The 27,417-nt window shown below is 46.8% G+C and overlaps 1 long non-coding RNA gene across 1 annotated transcript; it reads left to right on the top strand.

Moving 5' to 3' along the window:
• Positions 1-398: 398 nt before the first annotated feature.
• On the top strand, positions 399-27,368 carry LOC134970218 (uncharacterized). The gene is made up of 3 exons (XR_010189722.1): positions 399-980; positions 17,255-17,340; positions 26,328-27,368. It is a non-coding gene; the product is annotated as an uncharacterized LOC134970218 (long non-coding RNA).
• Positions 27,369-27,417: the final 49 nt, after the last annotated feature.

Genomic DNA, 27,417 nt, shown 5'->3' on the forward strand with positions numbered 1-27,417 from the left:
GTGAGCAAGCCTTCACCATGTTAAAAGACACGCTGACTCGAGCCCCAGTGTTGGCTGCCCCTGACTACAATAAAAAGTTTATTGTGCAGACAGACGCTTCGGGGTGTGGACTTGGGGCAGTGTTGTGCCAGGTGGGAGAAGATGGTAGGGAACACCCAATTGTGTATCTATCTCGTAAGCTAGCTGACCGAGAGATAGCCTATGCCACTATTGAGAAGGAGTGTCTAGCCATAGTCTGGGCCTTAAAGAAACTACAACCTTATCTCTATGGTAAAGAATTCACTGTTATTACTGACCATAACCCGTTAAATTGGCTAAACAGAACGTCAGGGGAAAATGGGAGGTTGTTGAGGTGGAGTTTGGCGTTACAAGGTTTCAACTTTTCTATTTGTCACAAAAAGGGACGAGACCATCACAATGCTGACGGGTTATCCAGACGTGAGGAAACAAATGCCAGACTTCGCAGACCTTCGGGCCGAGACAACAGTCAGGACTCCAACATTGGCATCATGCCTGTCTCCTCGATTTAAGAAGGGGGAGGTATGTGAGGAGACCAGGGAAAGGGATGTCTAGGACATGCTTTCATGTTAAAAAGGAAAGAGTTAATCCTATGGCCCAAGTTCTGAGTTCTTAAATTGAAGCCCTCAGTCTGCAGAAGTCACACACAGGAAGTATCCCAGAAGCAGACAGCAGGGGAGTGTTCCTTTTAGAAAAGCCCTCCTCCTTCCCCTCTGGAAAGACTGACAGCATGATCCACCAATCAGAAAGGAGGAGAGAGAAGGAACCAGCAAGGGGGAATTGTGGGGGGAGGAAGTGGCTGGGAGAAGGAGACTGTGTGTGTGTGGAGGTGATGGTGCACAGCTAGACTCACTGGAGGTTGGGGTGTTGTCCCCTCTCAGTGTCATCAGTGACCAGCCACTCTGTGTGCCCTGCTACAGCTGTCATTACTGCCCAGGCCTGGAGGAGATATAGAGCAGCTGGTAAGGACTTTGCTGAACTCTGAGTGGACATTATTAGTATAACCCTGCTTGCTGTTCACTGGATTTCTGGGTCTCCCTGAATAAAGATCACCTTGATTTTCATTATAACCGGCTCCACAGTGTGATCCCTGAACCCCAGGATACCCAGGTCACCCGGTATCCTCACAAGTGTATCTTAGCTTAGCAGAAGTGCGAACGAAAGATTAGCAGAACTGCGCGTAAAAAATTTCATGCAGTTTCAGAATGGCTCGATACTTACTCCTATCTTGCGATGACTGCAGTCTGTTTAGTTCCTGGTTTGACGTCACAAACACGCCCTGCGTTCGGCCAGCCACTCCCCCGTTTCTCCAGCCACTCCTGCGTTTTTACCCGGCACGCCTGCGTTTTTCAGCACACTCCCTGAAAACGTTGAGTTGCCGCCCAGAAACACCGACTTCCTGTCAATCACACTACGAACACTCGAGCGACTGAAAAGCGTTGCTCGAGCTTGTGTAAAACTACAAAGTTTTGTGTGAAAGTACTTAGCGCATGCGCGCTGCGTACCATGCGCATGCGCATAAATGCCGTTTTTTCACCTGATCGCTGCGCTGCGAAAAATGGCAACGAGCGATCAACTCGGAATGAGGGCCAGTGTTAGTTAAGAAACAGTGCATTTAGGCCCTCATTCCGAGTTGTTCGCTCGCTAGCTGCTTTTAGCAGCTTTGCACACGCTAAGCCGCCGCCTACTGGGAGTGAATCTTAGCTTTGCAGAATTGCGAACGAAAGATTCGCATAATTGCGAATAGAAATTTCTTTGCAGTTTCTGAGTAGCTCGGGACTTACTCTGCCACTGCGATCAGTTCAGTCAGTTTCGTTCCTGGTTTGACGTCACAAACACACCCAGCGTTCGCCCAGACACTCCCCCGTTTCTTCAGACACTCCCGCGTTTTTCCCAGAAATGCCAGCGTTTTTTTGCACACTCCCATAAAACGTCCAGTTTCCACCCAGAAACACCCACTTCCTGTCAATCACACTCCGATCACCAGAACGATGAAAAATCCTCGTTATGCCGTGAGTAAAATACCTAACTTTTGAGTAAAATAACTAAGCGCATGCGCTCTGCGAACCTTGCGCATGCGCAGTAAGCGACTAATCGCAATATAGCGAAACTCGGCAACGAGCGAACAACTCGGAATGAGGGCCTTAGTCAGGGTTATATAGTACAAGTACCCTGTGATATACATCGTCTTTACTGTGCATTGTTATATCTATTGAGTGTATAGCTATACTTAATATTACTTAGTATTGCTAGTCCAGTGCAGTTTTATTGCTTGTCATAATTTCTGCATTGTACATGTGACTGTGTGTGTGTGCATATACAGCTGCTGTGTGACTTCCATTTTGTGTATCTCACTCAGATTGCTATCCCAATATTCTGTACCTTGAAAGGGCTAGGTGTGTCATGGTTATTATTTAATATAGGTGTTTCACAGGATATACTTATTGTGTATTTTTCTCTGTGATTTTCAGTCACCGTATACTTCTTGATTTCTCTGTTTGTGCTAATACACTGCACAGGGATTTCTTGTTAAGGTATTAGACTGCTGTTATTGCACTGAGTTGCCCCTAGATTGAGCTTCAGTTATGTCAGCTACAAGGGGCGACGGAGCTGGGGCTGATCCCACATTGCGTGGTGGTGACGCTGCAGACACGTTAGAGGAAAACATAGCAGCAGAGGGTTCAGGTTCTGGGGGTACCTTACTCCCCAGTGGGACCGTAGCAACGGGGGTTCAAAATGACCCACCTTGGGCTACTTTCTCCACGTTATTAAGTACGCTGCTAACTAAACTTATTCACCCTATGGGACCTCATGTGCCGGTACAACCGCTTATGGCCCCTGCGGTTAATCCGCCATGGGCAGATCACCTGTCCACTCAGTTACAGCAATTGAACCAATCACTGACTAAACAGAAATCTAACCCTCGCCCGCCCAAAACCAAGGGGTCCTCTAAGCGGGCCATTACTTCCTCACAATCCACCCACTTCCCTGACACCTTGTCTGATGAGGATGGCATGTATACTGACCCCACAGACACTGATCCAGATACTTCTGATGGGAAATCGGTCTCACAGGTGGCTGTGCCTGACTTATTGGAGGCTGTCAGGCTAATTCTTCAAATTACTGATGACCCAGAGCCTGACGCTGCCCCTAAGAAACCGGACAGATTTAAACGTCAGAAGGTCGTTAAACAAGTTTTACCTCATTCTGACCATTTAGTTGACATACGTCAGGATTCCTGGGAAAATCCTGGAAAGAAATTCACACCTCATAAGAAGATGCTGGCTCGCTATCCCCTCGCGGCGGAGCTAAGTAAGAATTGGGAAACACCCCCGCCAGTGGATTCGCAAGTGGCGCGGCTGGTGGAATCCTCAGCTCTACCTGTAACTACCGTCACTTCACTGAAAGAACTGACAGATAAGCGTGTGGAGGGTTGTTTAAAGGGTGATTTACACCCTAGCAGGTGCTGTGCATCGGCCCACTGTTGCAGCAGCATGGACTGCAGAGGCTATTGAAGCATGGGCTCAGGAGGAGGAGGTGGAAGAAGAGCTGCCTTCCAACTTTTCTGATAATGCTAGACAATGTTTCTCGTATATTGTCACAGCCTCTCATTACATTAAGGAGGCAGCTTCTGATGCTGGTATTCTGGTGGCCAGGGCTTCTACTACGTCCATTTTGGCCCGCCGGATTCTATGGTTACGGTCCTGGTCTGTGGATCTGGATTCTAAGAAAACCCTGGAGGTGCTTTTTGGAGATGACCTCAACAAGATAGTGGCTGACTTAGCTTCTGCTAAAACAGCGTGTCTACCTAGTACTGCTCCTTCAGTACTGAAGGCTAAGAGTACTTCCTTTCGCTCCTTTCGTCCTTCAGGTAAAGCAAAAGGTCAGGCTACCCGAAACAGGCTCGCACTTCCAAAACCACTAAGCCCAATCCTAAACGGGCCTGGGCTGCCCGTCAGCCTGCTTCCAAAACTGACAAGCCTGCTGCATGACGGGGTGGGCCTCTCCCTTCGCTCTATTGTTCTGGCCTTGCAACCCGGGGATTATATGGTCTCCCTGGACATACAGGATGCTTACCTGCATATTCCTATTGCAATGTCGCATCAGCAATACCTGAGGTTTGCTGTTGGCAACCTCCATTACCAATTTTGGGCTTTACCTTTTGGTTTGACTACAGCCCGTGAGTTTTCACGAAGGTCATGATGGTAATGATGGCTGTACTCTGCCGTCAAGAGGTCAGGATCCTTCCGTATCTGGACAACTTGTTGATCTTGGCGAATTCCCCAGAAATTCTCCTACGCCATCTGGATCTGATGTCCAGTCTCTGCAAGCCCATGGGTGGCTCATCAACTGGAAGAAATCTTCCCTGGTCCCTGCTCAGAGCATGGTGCACCTGGGGGCGTTGTTGGACACTCACAACCAGCGGTTGTTCTTGTCTCAGGAGAAGGTCCTGAAAATTCAGGACAGGATTCGATGCTTCCTATCTCGTCCGAAAGTGTCGATACATTCGGCGATGCAAGTGCTAGGTCTCATAGTGTCGGCTTTCGACATGGTGGAGTATGCTCAATTCCATTCCTGCCCTCTGTAGAAACTGATTCTTGCTAAGTGAGATGACCTGCCTCACCGGATCAGGTCTCACATGATCTCCTTGTCTCCAGAGGGCCGTCTGTCACTGAGCTGGTGGCTGCAGGACCGACGATTGAGCAAGGGCCGTCCTTTCTGGATCTCCACCTGGGTCCTTCTCACGACGGATGCCAGTCTGAGAAGTTGGGGCGCGGTGTTGGAGCAACACTTCCTTCAGGGTCGGTGGACCAAGGAGGAGTCTCTCCTCCCGATAAACATTCTGGAACTGCGGGCAGTGTTCAATGCATTAAACCTGGCCCAACATTTAATACAGAACAGACCTGTTCAAGTACAGTCAGACAACGCCACCACAGTGGCGTACATAAATCATCAAGGCGGCACTCAAAGCCGCATGGCAATGAGGGAAGTATCAAGGATTCTTCAGTGGGCAGAACGTCATCTGCCAGCCATATCGGCGGTGTTCATTCCGGGGGTCCTAAACTGGGAAGAGGACTTACTCAGTCGTCAGGACGTACACGCTGGAGAGTGGAGCCTCTATCCAGAAGTATTTCAACTCATAGTGGACACGTGGGGCCTCCCAGATGTGGACCTGATGGCATCTCGACACAATCACAAGGCAGCGTTCGTGGACGCGCTGGCAATTCCATGGAACTTTCAGCTGCCATACGTGTTCCCTCTGGTGTCACTACTGCCCAGGGTAATAAGGAAGTTCAAACAAGAAGGAGGACTCCTGCTTCTGATCGCTCCCGCATGGCCCAGACGGCATTGGTTCTCAGACCTTCAGGGTCTCTCGATAGAGCATCCCCTTCTACTTCCGCAGCGCCCAGGTCTCCTCGTTCAGGGCCCCTGTGTATATCAGGATATGGCCCGGCTGGCTTTGATGGCGTGGCTCTTGAAGCTTCCGTTCTGAGGGACAAAGGATTTTCTGAAGCGGTGATTCAAACCGCGTTGAAGGCCCGAAAACCGGCTTCTGCTCGGATTTACCATAGAATGAAATTTTTACTTAGCTTGGTGCGCATCTAAAAATCATGACGCTAACAAGTTTAGTACGGCCAAACTTTTGGCCTTTCTACAACAGGACCTCCTGGGCTTGGGCCTTCGTCTGGCCTCCATCAAGGTTCATATTTCTGCCTTGTCGGTTTGGTTCCAGAGAAAAATTGTGACTCATACATGTTCATACATTCACTCAGGGTGTTTTACGGATTCAACCTCCCTATGTCCCACCTGTTTCTCCTTGGGACTTGTCGGTGGTTCTAGAGGCATTACAAGAGTCTCCGTTTGAGCCTCTTGGATCTGCGGACCTTAAGTGGCTTTCTCTTAAGGTATTGTTTCTGCTGGCTATTGCCTCTGCTAGACGGGTGTCGGATTTGGGTGCCTTGTCCTGTAAGTCACCCTATCTGATTTTTCACTGTGACCGGGCGGTTCTTCGAACACGCCATCGGTACATACCTAAGGTGGTGTCTTCTTTCCACCTTAATCAGGAAATCGTGGTTCCGGCCTTTGCCTCTCCTGAATTATTTTCCAAGAACAGGTCTTTGGATGTGGTACAGGCTCTATGTATCTATGTGAAGAGAACTGCCTCCATTCGGAAGTCCTATTCTCTCTTTGTACTGTTTGGTTTTCACAAACGTGGCTGGCCTGCTCACAAGCAGACCCTGGCCATATGGATTAGAATGGTGATTGCACATGCTTATGTACAGACTGGTCGTCCAGTTCCTGCTACTATCAAGGCCCATTCTACTCGGTCTGTTGGACCTTCTTGGGCGGCGCGCCGTGGTGCGACCCTTGAACAATTGTGCAAGGCGGCTACGTGGTCCTCAGTGAACACGTTCATAAGGTTCTATGCCTTTGATACTTCCGCCTCCCATGATGCTTCCTTTGGACACCGGGTTCTTGTGCCCGCTACAGTGCGTCCCCTCCCATGAGGATCTGCTTTAGGACATCCCCGATGTTATTCCCTGTAGAACCCAGTGTACCCCGCAGCAGAAAACGAGATTTATGGTAAGAACTTACTGTTGTTAAATCTCTTTCTGCGAGGTACACTGGGCTCCACAGGGCGCCCACCCTGACGCACTTAGCTTCTTTGGGTTTGTATGGCATTAGCTGCTGACACCTTCTCCTGTCGTGATAATGTAGTGTATGTGGCTACTAACGGTTGTCATCTCTTTTACCTGCTACTGCATTGGACTGGTTAACAAAAACTGAGCTCCTGTGCATGGATGCGGGGTTATAGAGGAGGCGGCGCTATGCATTCTGGAAACAGTCAAAGCTTTTAGCCTGTTGGTGCCTCAGATCAAGATCCTACTCTACACCCCGGATGTTATTCCCTGTGGAACCCGGTGTACCTCGCAGAAAGAGATTTAACAACGGTAAGTTCTTACCATAAATCTCGTTTATTATCCCCCTTCACTTACTGAACACATTTTGTAACAGCATTTTATAATACCCATTATTACACCCATCAGTCAGTGACTGTATTATATATCAGTGCCCAACCTGCCCCCACTGTTCCTGCTACAATCAGTGAGGAGTACGGGCGGGAAAGTATTGATATACCTATAATGGAGTCCCACTAAAGGCACGGATATATAATTAATACAGTCACTGACTGAGGGGTGCAATAATGGGTATTATAAGGGGGTGTGGATTATTAGATCTACACTAAAAAGATCTACAGTCAATAGGTCTGCCACTAATGGTAGACATGCATTAGGTCGACGGGGTCAAAAGGTCGACATAGAATAGGTAGACAATAGAAAAGGTTGACAGGGTGAAAAGGTCAACAGGGTGAAAAGGTCGACACATAAATGGTTGACACAAAAAAATAGACAACATTTTTTATTTTTTGGGGCGGTGTTTTGTCACTTTTCTGCCACAAACAAGCCCCATTAGTGTACCACGTTCGCTCGCCATGCATCGGGCAAGGTTACTGTTCCCCAGGGGTGTATCTAGGGGTCTGAGCACCCCTGGCAAAGTAAGGAACTGGCGCCCCCCCCCACCTCCCCTAACCAGGGACAAAGAGGGGGAGAGTTACAGATAGGCTGAGGTCAGGGACACTGAGGGGCAATTACAGGGAGGGTGTGGGCAGGGACACTGAGGGGGGATTTACAGGAGTGTGCGGACAGGGACACTGAGGGGGAATTACAGGCAGGGTGTGGGCAAGGACACTGAGTGGGGAATTACAGGAGTGTAGGGGCAGGTACACTGAGGGGGAATTACGGGGAGGGTACGGGCAGGGACACTGAGGTGGAATTACAGGAGGGTGTGGACAGGGACACTGAGGGGGGAGTCACAGGGAGTTTGAGGTCAGGGACACTAAGGGGTAATTACAGGGAGGATTCGAGTAGGGAAAATGAGAGGGAGGGGCTACAGGGAGGCAGAGGTTAAGGACACCGAGGGACAATTACAGGGAGGGTGCGGGAAGGGACACTAAGAGGGAATTAGAGGAGAGTGCGGTCATGGACACTGAGAGGGGAGTTACAGGGAGGGTGCCGGCGGGGACACTGAGGAGGAATTAAGAGGATGGTGCAGGCAGGGACACTGAGATGGAATTACGGGGAGGGTGCAGGCGGGGAGACTCTGGGAATTACGAGAAGTGTGCAGGCAGGGATACTGAGGGGGAATTATGGGAAGGGTGCGGGCAGGGACACTGAGAGGGAATTACAGGAGTGTATGGGCAGAGTCGCTGAGGGGGCAGTTACAGGGATGGTGTGGGCAGGGACACTGAGGGGGAATTACAAGGAGGGTGCAGGCAGGGACACTGAGGGGGAATTACATACCTCCCAACATGACCCTCTCCAGGAGGGACAGAATGCTCTGCTCCTGGACATCCCTCTTAATGTATGATTGCCATCACCTGTGCTGAAACACCTTTCTTATCCATTAACCTGTTCAACACAGGTGCCAGCAATCATAAATTAAGAGAAAAGTCCAGAAGCAGAGCATTTTGTCCCTCCTGGAGAGGGTCATGTTGGGAGGTATGGAATTACAAGGAGAGTGCAGGCAGAGACACTGAGGGGGAAATATGAGGAGGGTGTGGCCAGGAACATTGAGAGAGAATGACAGGGAGGTTGCAGTCAGGGACACCGAGGGGATATATGCACACATGCATACAGTTAAAAACCTTTCTCTAGGTGTGATGGCACTACATGTCCCAACAAATCCAGTTGACAAGGTGTGCTGGGACTTGTAGTCTCAACACAGCTGGACAGGCAGTCACTGGTCTAGGTACCTCTCCATACAGAGCTCTTTGGAAGCTGTGATCCAGGATAGACCATGCAGTGTAGCTACTGTACTGCAGAAAATATACAGGTGCTGTCATGCTGCACTGCTGACTGGTGCTGATTGTAGTGGCTGGTGTTTGGTGAAAGACCACGTGGGACCAATGATAAGGGGAGCGGATGAGGAAGAGGAGGTGCCTCACCCCCTCCCCATATCTGGAAGTGCCTCTCTCCCCAGCTAAATTCACCATCATTGTGACTGTAGTCACAGAGAGTGTCAGAATGCAATACGCTTCTGAGAGTCCGGCAGTGGATGAGCACTGCTAAGGGGTATAGTATCGAATGGCGACGGCCGGGCTGCCGGCGACCAACATACCGGCGCCGGAATCCCAACTGCCAGCATACCAACAGCATGGCGAGCGCAAATGAGCCCCTTGCGGGCACGGTGGCATGCTACGCGCGCACCGCTATTTATTCTCCCTCCAGGGGGACCGTGGACCCCAAGAGGGAGATAAAGTGTCGGTATGCCGGCTGTCTGGATTCCAGCGCCGGTATACTGTGCGCCGGGATCCCGACAGCCGGCAAAATTAAGACCACCCCTGCTAAGGGATGTACTCAGTGAGAACTACTATGTCATTCTACCCCCTAACGTGGCGCCCCTGGCAAGTGCCATCCTGGCCAATAGGAAGATACACCCCTGCTGTTCCCAATCATAGTTCACATGGACGGTAAAGTATGAAAACTTGAAAAAATGGATAAAATGTTTTGCGTCGACCATTGTTGTTGACATTTTGACCATGTCGAGCTTTTGACCCTGTTAAACTTTTGACCTGTCTACCTTTTGACCCTGTCGACCTTTTGACCCTGTCGACCTTTGTTTTGACCCGGTCGACCTAATGCCTGTCTACCATTAGAGCTTGACCTATTGACTGTAGACCTTTTACTGCAGATCTATAGACCAGATACCATTATAAGGGATGGGGGATGTGCTACAATCAGTGGCGTGGTGGGGTGGGGGGGCACTGATATATAATGCAGGCATGCATACCTTATAATACTTATTATTGCACCCAATCACATTTGTGTTGACTGCAGCCACCCCGGCCTGATTGGAATTTGAAAGTAGGTGGATGTTGTACAAAATTGAAAAAAATATTGTAATAAAGTATAATGGAAGACCTCATGTTTTTCTCTGTGCATGTCCCAGCTCCGCACTCTTCACATCTGAGCTCATACACACGCGTGTCATGACTGATCACACGCACAATACTGCAGGACTGGAGACACAGGCGTGCACTGGAGACGGCACCCAACAGCTGTCTAATATTACTCTGACAGCCTGCTGGGAGTATTCAGCCAGCCCAGCTCTCAGGCGATTTCAGCGGAGCTCGTGGCCCGCCGGAAATGACCTTTATGCAGCCTTGTCGCAGGGCCCCCTTGGATGCACCGGGCCCTAAGCAGCTGCTTTGGTTGCCTTGTGGTAAATTTGCTACTACATTCTAGGGACAGTGGGGGTCATTCCGAGTTGATCGTAGCTGTGCTAGATTTAGCACAGCTACGATCATGTTCCAGACATGCGGGGGGATGCCCATCACAGGGCTAGCCCACCCCGCAAGTCTGTCTGACCCCCCCCCCCACACACACACACACACACAAGTACAAAAGCATCGCACAGAGGTGATGCTTTTGTACTTGTTGAGTAACTCCCGGCCAGCACAGCACCTGCGGCTGACCGGGAGTTGCTCGTCGCTGCCCCTGGTCTCAGCCGCTGCGGCCCGCGGCCCGCACTGTCCGGGCACGCCTGTGTTGCCGGACCGCGCCCCCAAAATGGCGGCCAAGCGCCACTGTGCCGCCCTCTCCCGCCCAGTGACCACCTCTGCCTGTCAATCAGGCAGAGGCGATCGCTAGGGAATGACGTCCTTTGGCCGTCCGGCATGCACCAGCGCACTGCGGCGCCGGCGCATGTGTAGTTCCGACCCGATCGCTGGGCTGCGAACAACTGCAGCGAGCGATCGGGTCGGAATGACCCCCAGTGCTGCTACCACTGAGGGACAATACCGCTACATATGTGCTAAGCTTTATGGCAAGGGTTTGTAATTCCAAACTACATTATAGAACCAAAGGACGTATTTGGTAACAGAAAATCATTTCTTCCATCATCGTAAAGACAACAGTTTCCCTAAAGCTCTGAGAAGTGTTTCTGTAAAGCTGCCAATTACACCTTTGCTGTCATCATGCCAATCCTCTCTCTAGCAGTGACGTGCGGTCAGGGTAGGCTACTCCAGTACACTCCAGAGTTTTAGCTATAAAAATTATTAGAATAATACAACAAAGATATGTATAACTTATGAATAAAACAAAGATGAAATGAATAATACAGAGATGATATTTATATTATCTTTGTATTATTTTATTTTTAATCATTTTTATAGCAAAACTCACCACCAAATCATCATATATGTGTGTGTAAATATGGCACTGAATCACTCTAGCCAGTGCCTCCCCAGCCACTGACCTCACCGCACCTCACTGCTTTCTAGTTCCATCAGTAGTTGCCACGGGTGGATCTATTATGAAACTAATGGAGCTTAAGCTTCAGGGCCCTTAAACCCAGAGGGGCCCTGAAGCTACTTTTTTTTCACCTCTTGTTTTTATGTACTGCATGTAGGGTTGTTTCTAGACAATTTTGCTCTCAGTGCAAACTGTAAAAAATGTACCCCCCCCCCCCCATCACCACTACCACTCACGATGGACATTCTAAACTGTAAATAAAAAGGTTGTGTAGCTTCGTTACAAAGGGCGTGACCTCACTGCAATGGGTGTGGCGTTGCAGGAAAAGACTACCTTACACCCCAGTTTTTGACCCTGCACTCCTAGACATTGGCCACCACAGGAAAGAAAATCCAACATATTATGCCCCACACAGTAATGCCCCTTGCACCATATTATGTCCCACACTGTAATGTCCCTTGCACCATATTATGCCCCACACAGTAATGCCCCTTGCACCATATTATGTCCCACACTGTAATGTCCCTTGCACCATATTATGCCCCAAACAGTAATGCCCCTTGCACCATATTATGTCCCACACTGTAATGTCCCTTGCACCATATTATGCCCCACACAGTAATGCCCCTTGCACCATATTATGTCCCACACTGTAATGTCCCTTGCACCATATTATGCCCCACACTGTAATGTCCCTTGCACCATATTATGCCCCACACTGTAATGCCTCTTGCACTATATGCCCCAAACAGTAATGCCCCTTGCACCATATTATGCCCTACAGTTATGCCCTGCCCTGACACCATTATACGCCTCACATAATAATGCCCCAGTACTGCCTGCTCGTTGTCAGGGATCCATGCCACCGCCTCCTTCCTCCAGCTGTCTCTAGTAAATGTCCCTCCCAAAATGGCCACCTTCTCCTCTACCATCCTTCACAATTGTCTCCTCTTAGGCGGCGCCCATGTTGGGAGGGTCATTTTCAACAGTATTCCATGCGGACGGCCAGACCGCATGGAATATTGTGCAGACACTGTGCAAATGCACGGCTCGCACGGCCCAAAAAACATCCCTGGCTGTATGGTTATAGCTAGTCACCAATAACACCATGAGCCAGGCTTCTAGTATAGCACAGATGCTATTACAGCTTGGATGCGCGTCCCTTAAAACTGCAGGAGCAGGTGGGAGTTGTAGCCTAGCTCTATGATTTAGTGAGAAAATGTTTGTTGGAAAGAACCAACAAAAGAAGTAGATTGCTTTTATGGAGCACTCTTTTAAGAGGCCGACTGGTGATCAAGCCTGTGAGGTGAAACGTACGTCCAGTCAGTGGATCGTAGCCATTAGACTCCCGTCTCCTCACTGCAGGAGGAAGCCGCTTACGGCATATGAAATGAACCGTTACTGGCAGATGCATGATTTCTGCCTCCGGCACATGTAACCTTTTCTGCGGTCCGGTAATATACGCTGCCTCACACATGTTTCTTTTTTTTTTTTTGACAATTATCACCTGTAGCTATATGATATCTGCTCCCGGCACATGCAGCCACACTTTTGGTAACAGGATCCATCTAACACCAGATACAGGTTGACAAAGTGACGCTGTATCTATCTTTCTATCGGCCCGGCAATTAGCCTCACTCTCACCCATCACCCGCTCGATGAAGATGATGGGCAGCGGATGAGGGGAAGTGTGTCACGGACTGTACTATTCCTTACATGTGCACCGATACATTATGGACTTATGATGTCACAATTTATGTACTCATTATTACATCCTAAAATCGGTGCAGACCACACATGCTAATAGGTTTAATGGAGTGAGTTAGCAGCTCATTACACAGTGACATTAATTCATTACGTTCACTGTGGGTTATCCGTTATCACACTACTAAGTGGGGTACCCCAAATAATGATTATATGTTTTCTCATGTGTTAACTAAGGGGCTTCGAGTTATAGCCTGTTCTTCAATCCTGGTAAATGTACGTGGCATTTATGCCTTGCATAATTAGAAGTATTCATAGGTATATGGCAGGGGGCCAACTGCCAAGGTAATATAGTAAATACTACTGAAATTGCGGGTGTTACAAGTTATATGTACTATGTGGATCCCAGAATAATGCTTACACTCATTGGTGGTCATTCCGAGTTGTTCGCTCGTTGCCGTTTTTCGCAACGCAGCGATTAGGTGGAAAATGCGCATGCACATGGTACGCAGCACGCATGCACTAAGTTATTTATCACAAAACTAAGTAGATTTTCACAAGCTCGAGCAACGTTTTTTCATCGCTCGAGTGATCATAGTGTGATTGACAGGAAGTGGGTGTTTCTGGGCGGAAACTGGCCGTTTTCAGGGAGTCTGCTAAAAAACGCAGGCGTGCCAGGAAAAACGCAGGAGTGGCTGGGGAAACGGGGGAGTGGCTGGCCGAACGCAGGGCGTGTTTGTGACATCAAACCAGGAACTAAACGGACTGAGGTGAACGCAGTGTAGGAGTAGGTCTGGAGCTACTCAGAAACTGCAAGGAATTATTCAGAAGCAGTTCCGCTAACCTTTCGTTCGCTATTCTGCTAAGCTAAGATACACTCCCAGAGGGCGGCGGCCTAGCGTTTGCAATGCTGCTAAAAGCAGCTAGCGAGCGAACAACTCGGAATGAGGGCCATTGTCCGTTGATAATAAGGTGTGATGCTCAAATGTTATTGGATGTGAAATTTACAGCAAGTAATGTGTTAAGTGTAATGCTTTATACTATCATATGCACCCCTTTGCTAAAGGCAGTTCACCAGGTGTTATAGGAGACACTACAATTGGATACAAGTCAAGGGTATCAAATGCTGTGATATTTTTATATTGTGACAAACTCACTTATACCCCTTTTCCACTTACGAGCACGGGTCGCAGCCGGGAGCCTGACACGGGAGCTGCCCCCTGCTGCGACCCGTGCTCGGCCCCTTTCCCATCAGCAGTCACAACCCGGCATATGCCGGGTTGGTGACGCTTCTAGTGACGCGGCAGGGGCGGCGCAGGGAGATCACATGATCTCCCAGCGCCGCCCTTCCATACAGTGTAAATGGGAGCCGTGTCGCTTCGACACGGCTCCCGTTTACACTACAACCCAACCCGGATCATTCCTGTGTCCTACCCAGGTAAATAGCCGGGTAGGATTCACGGGTCACTTGATCCGGGTTTACCCTTTTCCACTTGCAAAAAACACGGGTAAATGCGCGCCCCCGTGCATTTACCCGTGTTTTTTGAGCTAGTGGAAAAGGGGTATTAGTGGAAAGTTTTGCATGTGTTACACCGTAATCATTACAACAGCAAGGAGTGTGACGTAAATATACATCAGCATTATGATATGTAAAAAACTCTTCACATCTGCTGCACTTTCCATTTTATATGAATGAATGTCGCAGTGAATTGTTAAAGGCGTTAGATCTGAGAAATCACGTGTATAAGAAGGTGCAGTGCTTAATTTTATTGATATAAAATTCAACGGTCAAGCACATGTCAGTGCTAATATATTTTTTTTTAAAAGCATAGCACCCTTGGAATATCTTTATTTCTATATGGTCCTGGATCTGTTGCCAATCTACCAGAAAGTACGCTATATATAACCACACACATCCTCTTGTTGAAGGCATTTTGTCTAGTGCTATAATAGATGTTACATTTGGATACAAGATAAGGGTATGAAACATCCTTGATACATTTCTCAGTGCTACAATTGTACTCAGTGGAAAGCACTGTCATATCCAGTAACATCATATCGTATCGGCTATGGTGGTCATTCCGAGTTGTTCACTATTTACCGTTTATCGCAACGCAGCGATTAGGTGGAAAATGCGCATGTGCATGGTATGCAGTGCGCATGCGCTAAGTACTTTCACACAAAACTTTGTAGATTTACACAAGCTTGAGCAACGTTTTTTCATCGCTCGAGGGATCGTAGTGTGATTGACAGGAAGTGGGTGTTTCTGGGCGGAAACTGGACGTTTTCAGGGAGTGTGCTAAAAAACGCAGGCGTGCCAGGTAAAAACGCAGGAGTGGCTGGAAAAACGGGGGAGTGGCTGGCCGAACGCAGGGAGTGTTTGTGACGTCAAACCAGGAGCTAAACGGACTGAGGTGATCGCAATCTAGGAGTAGGTCTGGAGCTACTCAGAAACTGCAGGGAATTATTTTAGTAGCAGTTTTGCTAACCTTTCGTTCGCTATTCTGCTAAGCTAAGATACACTCCCAGTAGGCGGCGGCCTAGCGTGTGCAATGCTGCTAAAAGCAGCTAGCGAGCGAACAACTCGGAATGAGGGCCTATAAGCATATGTTGAGGCTATGGTATGTGAGGATTTCTAACACCAGCTGTATTTATCACCACATATGAGGAAATATCACACCTAATCTTTTCAAATGTGTTTAAACTTACTAATTGTAATAGATGTATGTTGCAGCGGTGACGGATATGAAATCTCAATATTGACACATTATTGATACTATGGCTATGATTTGCTAGTATTTGATTTAACTAGTTTGTTGTTATTACTTCTAAAGGTACTATTATAGACGTCCGAGATAGTTACTATTTGATTCAACTGAATTGTTGTTATTATTTGAGATGGGACTTTCTCGGATGTCTGAAGTACAGAAACAAAGTTTATTAATAAATTCACCACATACAATCAATTGTTGTATTAAAGGGTATTGATACCTATAGTTGATAGGTGGCGCGAGACAGTGAACGTACATATTGAGTGACGTTTACACATAAATATTGCTACTTAATCACCCCACTTATTTTACGTAAGCATATTAAAGGTTACGTTTTATATTATTATAATCATATCAAATTAATTACATAAATTATCTTAAAAGAGTGCTCCATATGAGCAATCTACTTCTTTTGTTGGTTCTTTCCAACAAACATTTTCTCACTATGGGGGTAGTTCCAAGTTGATCGCAGCAGGAAATTTTTTAGCAGTTGGGCAAAACCATGCGTACTGCAGGAGGGTCAGATATAACATTTGCAGAGAGAGTTAGATTTGGGTGGGTTATTTTGTTTCTGTGCAGGGTAAATACTGGCTGCTTTATTTTTACACTGCAATTTAGATTGCAGATTGAACTCACCACACCCAAATCTAACTCTCTCTGCACATGTTATATCTGCCTCCCCTGCAGTGCACATGGTTTTGCCCAACTGCTAAAAAATTTCCTGCTGCGATCAACTTGGAATTGCCCCCTATGTTTGGTCTATGATTGAGGGAGCATCTCCAGCTTTTTGAATTTAAACCCAAATCAGGGTATATAGGGGGTCATTTCGAGTTGATCGCTAGCAAAATATGTTCGCTGTGCAGCGATGATGCAAAAAAATTACACTTCTGCGCATGCGTATGCCGCGCAGTGCGCATGCGCGACATACTTTCACAAAGGGCAAAGTATTTTACACAAGGTCTAGCAAAGCTTTTCAGTCGCAATGGCAGCCGCAGAGGGATTGACTGTTTTCAGGGAGTGCTCGAAAAAACGCAGGCGTGCCAGGAAAAACGCAGGTATGGCTGGGCAAACGCAGGGCGTGTTTGTCACATCAAATCCGGAACTGAACAGTCTGAAGTGATCGCAAGCTAGGAGTAGGTCTGGAGCTACTCTGAAACTGCACAAATTTTTTTGTAGCCGCTCTGCGATCCTTTCATTCGCACTTCTGCTAAGCTAAAATACACTCCCAGAGGGCGGCGGCTTAGCGTTTGCATGACTGCTAAAAACTGCTAGCGAGCGATCATCTCGGAATGACCCCCATAGTGTATAGCTGGTTTCGAATTGGTCTGTTATAAATATATTATTACTGTATGTTCAGTGCGGGATATAAACACAATATAGCTCTATGATTTGCAATCTGTAAATAGCGTGAAACGTGTATCTGTTTTAAACTACAATTCCCGACAGCCTGCAGAACTTCTATGTGTGACATTCCCAGGAATGGTGGAGCCTGAGAGAGTCTGTCCTATGAAGGAGGCTGGGAGCAGTGAAAGGTGAGAAGGAGCCCGGGACAAGGAGGCGTCCAATAAGGTCATTTTGCTGGCACATAGTGGTGTGTGCTGTCCTTCCGAGGGCAGCAGGCCCTTTGGATCTTTTTAGATATTGCCCCATTGTTGCTGGTTGCAAAGGGGCCCCCATAACAGTTCAAGCTTCAGGGTTCTAAAAATGCCGTTCCGGCACTGGTCGGTGCTGCGTATGAGTGTTGTATTTAAATGCTGTACAGTACATGGGTGTTCTGTGTCAGTGTTGCTTATGAGTGTTGTATATGGATGTTGTATACTTGTATTGTGTTTGCGTTTTGTATATTTGTGTTGTATATGAGTGTTGTGTACAAGTGTTGTGTTTGTTGTGTATTCATGTTGTATATGAATGTTGCATAAAGTATTGCAAATGAATATTGTGTATGTGTGTGTGTGTGTTGTGTATGCGTGTCATATGCATGTTGCGTCTGACCGGCAGTCGGGATGCCGGCGGTCAGAAGACCGACAGCGGCATCCAGATGGTGAGAATCCCGACAGAGGTTTGGTACCCTCCCCCCCTAACCCTCCCTTCCCGCAGCCTAAACCTCACCTCCACCCTCTCCAAAGTCTAATCCTAAAGTACCCCCCCCCCCCCCCGCACCCGGTGGTGCCTGAACCTAAACCCAAACTTAAACCCCCCCCCCCCCCCCCTCCCCCACTCCCAGTGCCTACACCTAACCCCTTCGGCCCTAACAGGCTCCGAAACACCAAAATACTTACTTTCAGTATGCCGGCAATTCAGGATTCCGGCGTCGGCAAATTGACTGTTGGCATCCTTAAAGCATCCCTTGCATACGAGTGTGGATGTTGTGTATGAGTGTTGTGTTGTATATGAGTGTTATATGACTGTTGCTTAAGAGTGTGGATGTTGTATATGAGTGTTCTATATCAGTGTTGTATATCCGTGTTGAATATCAGTACTGAATACAAGTGTTATATTTGAATATTGGTGGTCATTCTGAGTTGATCGCAGCCAGCAACTTTTTGCTGCTGCGATCAACTAGTCCACGCCTATGGGGGAGTGTATTTTAGCTTAGCAGGGCTGCGATCGCTTGTGCAGCCCTGCTAAGCTAAAAAAAATTCACTCAAAACAAGACTAGGCCTATACCTACTTACCCTGTGCGATGGATCCAGCGATGATGGGCTCGGCTTTGACGTCACTCCTCCGCCCTCCATTCTCCTGGGCACACCTGCGTTTTACTTACCACTCCCCGAAAACGGCTCCAAACGGTCCGGATCCGCCCTCTTCCTGTCAATCTTCTTTGCGGTCCGGCTTGCGACCGCTTTCTTCTGTAGCCGCGACGTCACGCACGCGCACTGCAGCTGCCGCGCATGCGCATTCCGCACCTGTTTGCACCGCAGCGATAAACCGCTGCGTTCGAACGGGTCGGAATGACGCCATTTGTATAGTATATTAGCGTTGTATCTGAGCATTATATATGAGTGTTGTGTATCTCTGGAAACTGGCGTCTGTGAAAACCTCATCGATTTAACCTTTCACTTTTAAAAACTGTAATTTATGTAACAGATGGCCATGGGAAGCGTTTTGTGTGTCAATAACTTCTCACATTATGAAGCTGTCATCTGCATTGACCATGAAGCATACTATCTAGCGTCCATATGTCTACAGTGATGTATGGTGTGCTGTAGATTGCTATATACCTCTCAACAGGGATCAATATGTTCATTTCCATCAATATAAAGGGCGCTGTCTGAGTAAATCTTTTCTACTTAACCTAGAACCTCTGCGTATTTCCTATATACAATTTCCTTTATATACTGTGCATTTATCAACCTCTCTAGAGATCGATAAAACATTGCCTCCTTCACACCGCCATTGACAGATATCATTATAATACATGACTGGTCTTATAAAGGGCTGTGAAAGACATATATTTATCTCCCTCTGACATCACTAGTCATCAAAGATAATGATATGTACAGTAACTACGGTGACTGTCTTAGTGTATATATCGCAACCATATCATAGACATTATTTATACACTAATATTAAAGACCTGCCACTGTGTTGTCGGGCTGTTTTCCCTCACACCCCCTCTCCTATGTCCCCCTCTTTCCCTGTCCGTCTATCTCCCACATTCCCTGTGACTCCCACTCTTTCCTTCTCTTTCTCTGTTCCCCTGTCCCCCCAATCTCACCTTCTCTCTCTTTGGTTTATCAGTGGGTGAGGCCCATGTGCAGTGTCGGACTGGGACATGAAGGGCCCACCGGGGGGATGCAGTTATAGGGGCCCATATGTAGGGGTGTGGACAGCCTACAAAGGGGGTGTGGCCAGCTTCCACAGAGGCTTGAAATACACAATAGTTTAGTGCAGTGTAATGCAACATATCTACCATGTATAATACAAGTGCACACTCTGGAACCTGATCCCTAGAGGAAGGAGTGGGCCCTCAGGCAGTGGGGCCTACCGGTGGATTCCCTGGTACCCCTGTGGGCCAGTCCGACCGTGCCCATGTGCAGCCTTCATGCGCCCCCCCCCCCACACACACACACTCTCTTGCAGTTTCAACTCGTGCATAGACTTGTGCCCAAAATCTACTCTGCATGCGCCTACCCTGGGAACATGGCGTTCGCACCATTTTCCTGGTGATTTCAGAGTGTCGATGGAGTGGTAATGGGTGCAGGGGATGCGATGTGAGCCTCTGTGGACCCAGGGGACTGTATGCACCGCAAACCCTGTGACCATTATAGATACACCCATGCCTCTGACCCTGTCTCTCTTTCCTCCGTCCTTTACATATCTCACTTTCTCATTCTGTCTTTCCCCAAATCTCTGTCATTCATCTTTTTTTCCTCTCTTCCCCTCTTTTTTTTGCCTCCCCAGTGTTTTGCGCTCTTCTTGCTATGGGGACAATTCATGAAGCAGTGAAAAGAGTGGAGAAGTGAGCAAGTGGAGAAGTTGCCCATGGCAACCAATCAGCATTGAATTAACATTTATAATTTGCATACTATACAATTGTACGGAGCAGCTGATTGGTTGCCATGGGCAACTTCTCCACTGGCCCACTTCTCCACTCTTTTCACTGCTTCATGAATAGACCCCATCTCTGAGCTTCATAGCATTGACTCTCTTAGATGTTCATTTGATACCTTTACAGCCCTTTTGGTAAGAGTCATACTGTACAGCAGATTAAGGCATACATTTGCATACTGAATCTGGGTATATGGCCAGGCAAAAGCAATGCAGAATTTTAGAGCTGAGCTTTTGGAGCTGAAATTTATTAAGGGCCTATTGTGTGCTGCCTCAGGGGTGTTACCTGTGCTGTGGGGTGTTGCTAGCACCATGGAGAGCATTGCTAATGCCTGCTTTATACCTCAGTCTACCTCGCATATATCAATACTGTAATTTGAGAGTCTTGTAGTGTAATGTGGGAGTCTGAAAATAAACTAAGGGAAAAACCTCTTGTTCATGTGACCTTAACAGTACAAAAAAACCCATAAGAATGACACTTAGTGATTACGTTCAATTAAAGAACATAGGGGTCACTTAGTGATGCCGTGAACATGAAATCTCTGTGTAAATAGAGACCTCACCTTATTGATAGCTGTACTAAGAATATATTAGATCTAGAACTAAAAAATATATCACACAGCATCCATGCTGCTGCCTGGAACATTATATGGGCGGCAAGCCAGGTGGGGCAGCGATCCAGGTGGGTACAGGATCCAGGGCCAAATGAGCACCTAGTTGCAGCAGCACATCACTGTGGTATGAGGAGGAGATTGGTCCCACGGCATACCACCTATTTTCTGGAAATGCTAGAGGTACAGCCTGGATTCACGGTCACTGACAGTCAGTTACACTCGTGGTGGGCGGCAGACACCTAAGTAGATGGTAAGTAAGGTGTTACGGCATCTCAATCGATACTACCTTACTTGAACCACTTTTCTCCACTGTACACTGGTGTAACTCCCAGAGACATTGGAGGCACTGGCCGCCAGGCTCCAGTTGTCAGGGGAACACCAAGAAAGAAAGACCGAGGGGGCTGCAGAACTAGAAGAGACCTCTTTCCACTCATTTTATAGTGATTTGCTTGACTGCAGACTGCTGTCCAAGCTCACAAACTCCCATTGCAGACCCCTTCAGCTGAAGTTGGTTTTAAGGAAATACACTAATTATTATAATAAAACTTTTAGGGGGGGTGTTTACCAAAGCTTGTAGAAAGATAAAATTGTGAGAGATAATGTACCAACCAATCCGCTCCTAACTGTCATTTTTCAAACACAGCCTGTAAAGTGTAATGCAGAAGCTGATTGGCTGGTACTTTATCTATCACAATTTTATCTCTCTCCGAGCTTTAATAAAATCCCCTCTCAGGGCTCTATTATCGTTTGCAGCCAGCACCCGAAAATAAAGATTCCTTATCGCCACAATAAACTGCAATAAGGAATCTTTATTCTTCCAGATGTACCATTGGCAAGTCATTGAGACATTAGCACACGGGCAAGCCAGAGCCACTGGGAGGGGAGGCACCTTCTGTATCGCCTCCCTGCACCTGGTATGTACGACCCTGCCACTGTGGGGACTGGAGCTGCAGCTCTACACACCCCATTGTTAATCTGGCCCTGAGTCATCTGATTCATCTCTAATCTAATCTAATCTGAATCATCTGATTCTTCTCTAGTCTCTTTCTCTCCCTCTCCACCCCTCCATCTTTCTCTCACCCTATGTGTCTCTTACCCTCCCCTCACACTCCATTACATTGCTGATCACTTCGCACCTCATTACTTGATCTCTATTGCCATGACCTTACCGAGTTTGCACCCCAGGTGAATGGCACGGTGTCCGGTTGATAGGTCAACCAGTATTAGTCAGTAGGTCGACCCCATGTGGTCAACATGTATTAGATCAGCAGGTACAAAAGGTCAACATGGTTAAAGGGTCAACAGATTTAAATGGTTGACATGACAATAGCTGACACACATATGGTCGACATGAGGTTTTTTCCATCCTTTTCCACCCACGTCGACTACGATTGGGAATAGTAACCTGTTGCTGAGCGCAGCCCGAAGTGTGGAGAGCGAAGCAGTACATTAATTGGTTTAACATTGACAATAACACCCAAACAAAATATGTGTCAACCTTTTTTGTGTTGACCATTTCCATATAGATATTTTAACTATCAACATTTTGTACCTGTCAACCTTTTCAAGTGTCTACCTGTTACATCTTGACCTATTGACCCTGTGGGCCTTTTAACCCTGCCGACCAGTTGCATGTCGATCTACTGTATTTAACTATTGACTGTCAACCTAATATTGATCCACATCTGAACAGTCCACATGAAGCATTGGTTCAAGCCAAAGAGGGTGGTCACTGGGTCAGTGTCCAGAGAGCTGAGTACAGGCCAGGTGTCTGGTGCAGACAGATGTCATTTGAGGGTACCTACTTACTTCCTCACTCGAAGTCAGAGGGACTGCCAGCAGGGGGCGTGTGTGTGCTGTCTGTGTCCACTGCACATGTCAGAGACAGACACATTAGCGCATTATATAATAGATTTGTTTTATTCCTTACTCCTTTCTCCATATTTTCCCCAGCCAGGTGCTATGTTGTACACGACAAGACACCACCACTGTACAGTGAATGTGAATGTATTTGTGCTATATGAATAAATTGTCATACTATGGCCCTCATTCCGAGTTGATCGCTCGCACGGCGAATTTAGCAGAGTTGCTCACGCTAAGCCTACGCCTACTGGGAGTGAATCTTAGCTTCTTAAAATTGCGACCGATGTATTCGCAATATTGCGATTACAAACTACTTAGCAGTTTCTGAGTAGCTTCAGACTTACTCGGCATCTGCGATCAGTTCAGTGCTTGTCGTTCCTGGTTTGACGTCATAAACACACCCAGCGTTCGCTCAGACACTCCCCCGTTTCTCCGGCCACTCCCGCGTTTTTTCCGGAAACGGTAGCGTTTTTATCCACACGCCCCTAAAACGCCGTGTTTCCGCCCAGTAACACCCATTTCCTGTCAATCACACTACGATCGCCGGAGCGAAGAAAAAGCCGTGAGTAAAAATACTATCTTCATTGTAAAATTACTTGGCGCAGTTGCAGTGCGAATATTGCGCATGCGTACTAAGCGGAATTTCACTGCGATGCGATGAAAATTACAGAGCGAACGACTCGGAATGAGGGCCTATATACAGTGTGTGTATATATATATATATATATATATATATATATACACACATACAGGATATTTATTTCTCAAGGTGTGATGGAATAGTAAAAGATCATTATCTACCACTGCTTTACTGGGGACATCATATGGTGTCAGGGAAATGACTGTGGTGGCTTTGCAAGAGGCATTACTCTGTAGGGCATAATATAGTGTTGCTCAGAGTATGTGCACAGGAATATGTGTATATATATATATATATATATAACACTAAGCAGTGGGGCAGCACACCTTTTTAGAATGATAGTCCCGGTGCCAGCCGTAGAAACTCCCCGGCAAGAAGTCCACAATAGACAGCAACTGTAGTCGGCAGCACACGGCGTAATAAATTCACAAGGAGTCAGGATTACTGCAGTAATCCTGACTCCTTGTGAATTTATTACGCCGTGTGCTGCCGACTACAGTTGCTATATATATATATATATATATATATAACATTTTTATTTGGGGGGGGTGGGGTGGCTGCCTATTTTGTCAGTCCCGAGCCTCACAATTTCTGATGGCAGCCCTGACCAAGTGCCCAATATTATTATTATTATTATTATTACTATTACTAGCTGAATACCCGTGCTTTGCTACGGATGAGGATGGTAAATTAGAATTGTAGTTGTTCATTAATTTACATTGGTTAGAGATCTAGTATATAGGAATATCTTGCTTCCCTGACCCACTTTGTGTAGTGGCCGGACCCCTTTTTGGTCCCCCAAGAGACCCTGCTCTTCCCACTATACAACTCTCAGTTTGTGGCTTCTTGCTTCCTTCATTCCCCTCCTCACATCATGTCAGTGCCCCTGTGAAATGATCAATTTATTTACAGTTTCTTATATAGCGCAGCACATTATTCATCTCCTGGTATACTCTGTGCTGCTGGGGGACCCTGCTACTTCCACTATAAACTCTCAGTGTGTGGGTTCATGCTACCTCCATTCCCCTCCTGACATCACGTCACTGCCCCTGTCGCATGCAGCCCTGTCCTGCCATGCATCTCCTAATATACTCTGTGCTGCTGGGGACCCTGCTCCTCCCACTATATAACTCTCAGCGTGGGGCTTCCTGCTACCTCCATTCCCCTCCTCACATTATGTCATTGACACTGTCACATGCAGCCCTGTCATCACTGACATATTATGCATGTCCTGATACAGTCTGTGCTGCTGGCCCACCCCTAGGGGTGCTAGGGGTGTGTTACCCCCACAGTATTTGTTTCTAGATTGTAAGTCATATAGGTACCAAGTTTAGTGTAAATTGCACTTGGCATTCCAGAGTTATGCTGTCTGCTGAAATACTCTGTGCTGCTTCCTCACCCCTAGGGGTGCTAGGGGTGTCTTACCTGCACAGTGTTTGTTCCCCGATTGCAAGTCATATATGTAACAAGTTTGGTGTACATTGGTCCAGGCATTCTGGAGTTATGCTGTCTCCTGATATACTCTGTACTGCTGTCCCACCCCTAGGGGTGCTAGGGGTGTCTTACCCCCACAGTTTTTGTTCCTGGATTGTATATCATATGTGTACCAAGTGAGGTGTAAATTGCTCCAGGCATTCAAGAGTTATGCTGTCTGCAGAAATACTCTGTGCTGCTGCCTCACCCCTAGGGGTGCTAGGGGTGTCTTATCCCCACAGTGTTTGTTCCCAGATTGTAAGGCATATGTGTACCAAGTTTGGTGTAAATTGCTGCAGGCATTCCGGAGTTATGCTGGAACATACATATACACATACATATACACATACAGAAATACATACATACATACATACATACATACATACATTCATTCATACACACATCCATTTTTGGCGATTTCTGTGGATGGTCAGTGACATTTGTAAAACTGGTTCTTAGCAAGCACCTGGGACCTAAGGAGAAAGTTATTTTTTGTGGAACCGCACTAGTCGGAGAATTATAGTAAATACTGATATAAATATGGAATGAGATACCAATATGCAAACAGTTAAACAGTTAACAAATGATTCTTAAACTGCAAATGATTGGCGGTGCTCCCAGGAATTTTGTAGGTGAACTACAATTGAAAAGAAGGAGAAAAAGACAAAAAACCCTTTTTTTGGGAGCACTCTTTTGTATATGTTCGAAGTAATTTGTGTGGTAAGAAATGTTAAAACATAACCTTTAATCAAACCTCGAATAAAAAAAACATGATGTTGTCCAAAAAATTAGAGACTTGTGTCTAATGTTGTATGTGTGAAAATCTTATTTAACCTTTTTAACAAATGAGGTATAAGATGAATGAATAGGTGAAAATATCAAAAAGTAGTGGATGATACCAAGTGGTTTCTTAAAGTCCCGGGTAAGGAGAAGCTGCCTGCCATAGGACTTGTGGCTTAAATGATTTCGTGATGAGTCAATCAGTGAGTCAATCTCCTTTTATGCCTGATATATATGACAGCTACTAATTATTAAGCGTTCCATAGTGGAACACTGAAGAGAATCATTCAGCGCAACAAACATACTTAAATATAAAGCATATCTCATCCATACAGCTTGTTATTATTAGATACAGAGATATCGATATTTTTATAATGTAACATTTAAGCCATTAAAATAAAATGACCTTTTGCCGCATTGATAAGAAAGAAGCATGCTTTTTGCCATGGATTCGCTGTGAAATCACTAGAACCCCCCACCCCAGTGAGATTCCTATTAATGTAACATGTTCTTGCTGTGTCCATCACTTTAGGGCATGGTATATAATGCTATATAAACTTATATTATTTATATTGTTCTGTATTTTCCTGTTTTTCAGCCCGATAGTAGAAACTGCATCACTTAAATATTGAACTGACTACTCCGTGAACCTTTGTGCCTGGAGAATGGAGCCTCCAGGAGCTTAGAGCATCTTTTATTAATAAAGACATTTCTGCAGCAATTTCGCCTAGTTTAGCAATGGGTGAAATGTATTTAGTTATCTACCAGCAGTGACTCTAGCGTGACAACAGAGCATTCAGTATGGGAGAGGAAGCTGAAAGGGACCATACGGAAATCTTTAACACTTAAAAATATATATGATTTTGTACAGTGAACGGTTGTTGAAATTTCAATTGTCTGAGATTTAAGGGGTAATTCAGACTGCATCACTGCAGTGGCAGCGATCGCAGTCTGAATTACTTTGTAGAGTGCGCACGCGCAGCGGCCGCACTGCGCGTGCGCACCCCGGGAGCCCAGTGAGATGCTATCAGCTGCTCACTGGTGCGATCGCCTCTGCCTGATTGACAGGCAGAGGTTGTCGCAGGCCGGGAGGGGGCGTTAGAACACTGCTGGCGGGGCGCGGTCCGGACAATGGAGCCATGTCCGGACCGTTGGGGGGGCGGCCGCGGCGGTTGCGACCCAGGATGCGGCGAGTAGCGGCCTACCAGCACGCAGGAGCTGCGCAGGCAGGGAGCTACTCGTCCAGTACAAAAGCATCGCCGCTGTGCGATACTTTTATACCTGTGCGGGGGGGGGCAGAGCCAGACATGCGGGGTGGACTAGCCCTGTGCTGGGCGTCCCCCCGCATGTCTGTGAAACTGATCATAGATGTGCTAAATTTAGCACATCTACGATCAGCTCTGAATTAGGCCCTTTAATCCAAAATTACTGCTTGGAAAACTGATGCTTGTTGTTTTACAATGCAGCCACTAGGGGCTCTGTTCCACTGGACAATGCAGCTGATATTCATTTGATTTATATAGCGCTTTTGTCCAATAGGACTCAGTAGTTTGATTCATAGTCAGATTATCAATTTGATGTTAATAAATTCTCAAAGCAGAATTAATGTATTCCTGAAACACTGAATAAAATTAGAAAATACACCACTTGAATAAAAATAAAAATTTCTTTTTAAAAAGACTAACCTG

This window comes from Pseudophryne corroboree, chromosome 11 (genome assembly GCF_028390025.1).
Source record: "Pseudophryne corroboree isolate aPseCor3 chromosome 11, aPseCor3.hap2, whole genome shotgun sequence".
Taxonomy (NCBI): domain Eukaryota; kingdom Metazoa; phylum Chordata; class Amphibia; order Anura; family Myobatrachidae; genus Pseudophryne; species Pseudophryne corroboree.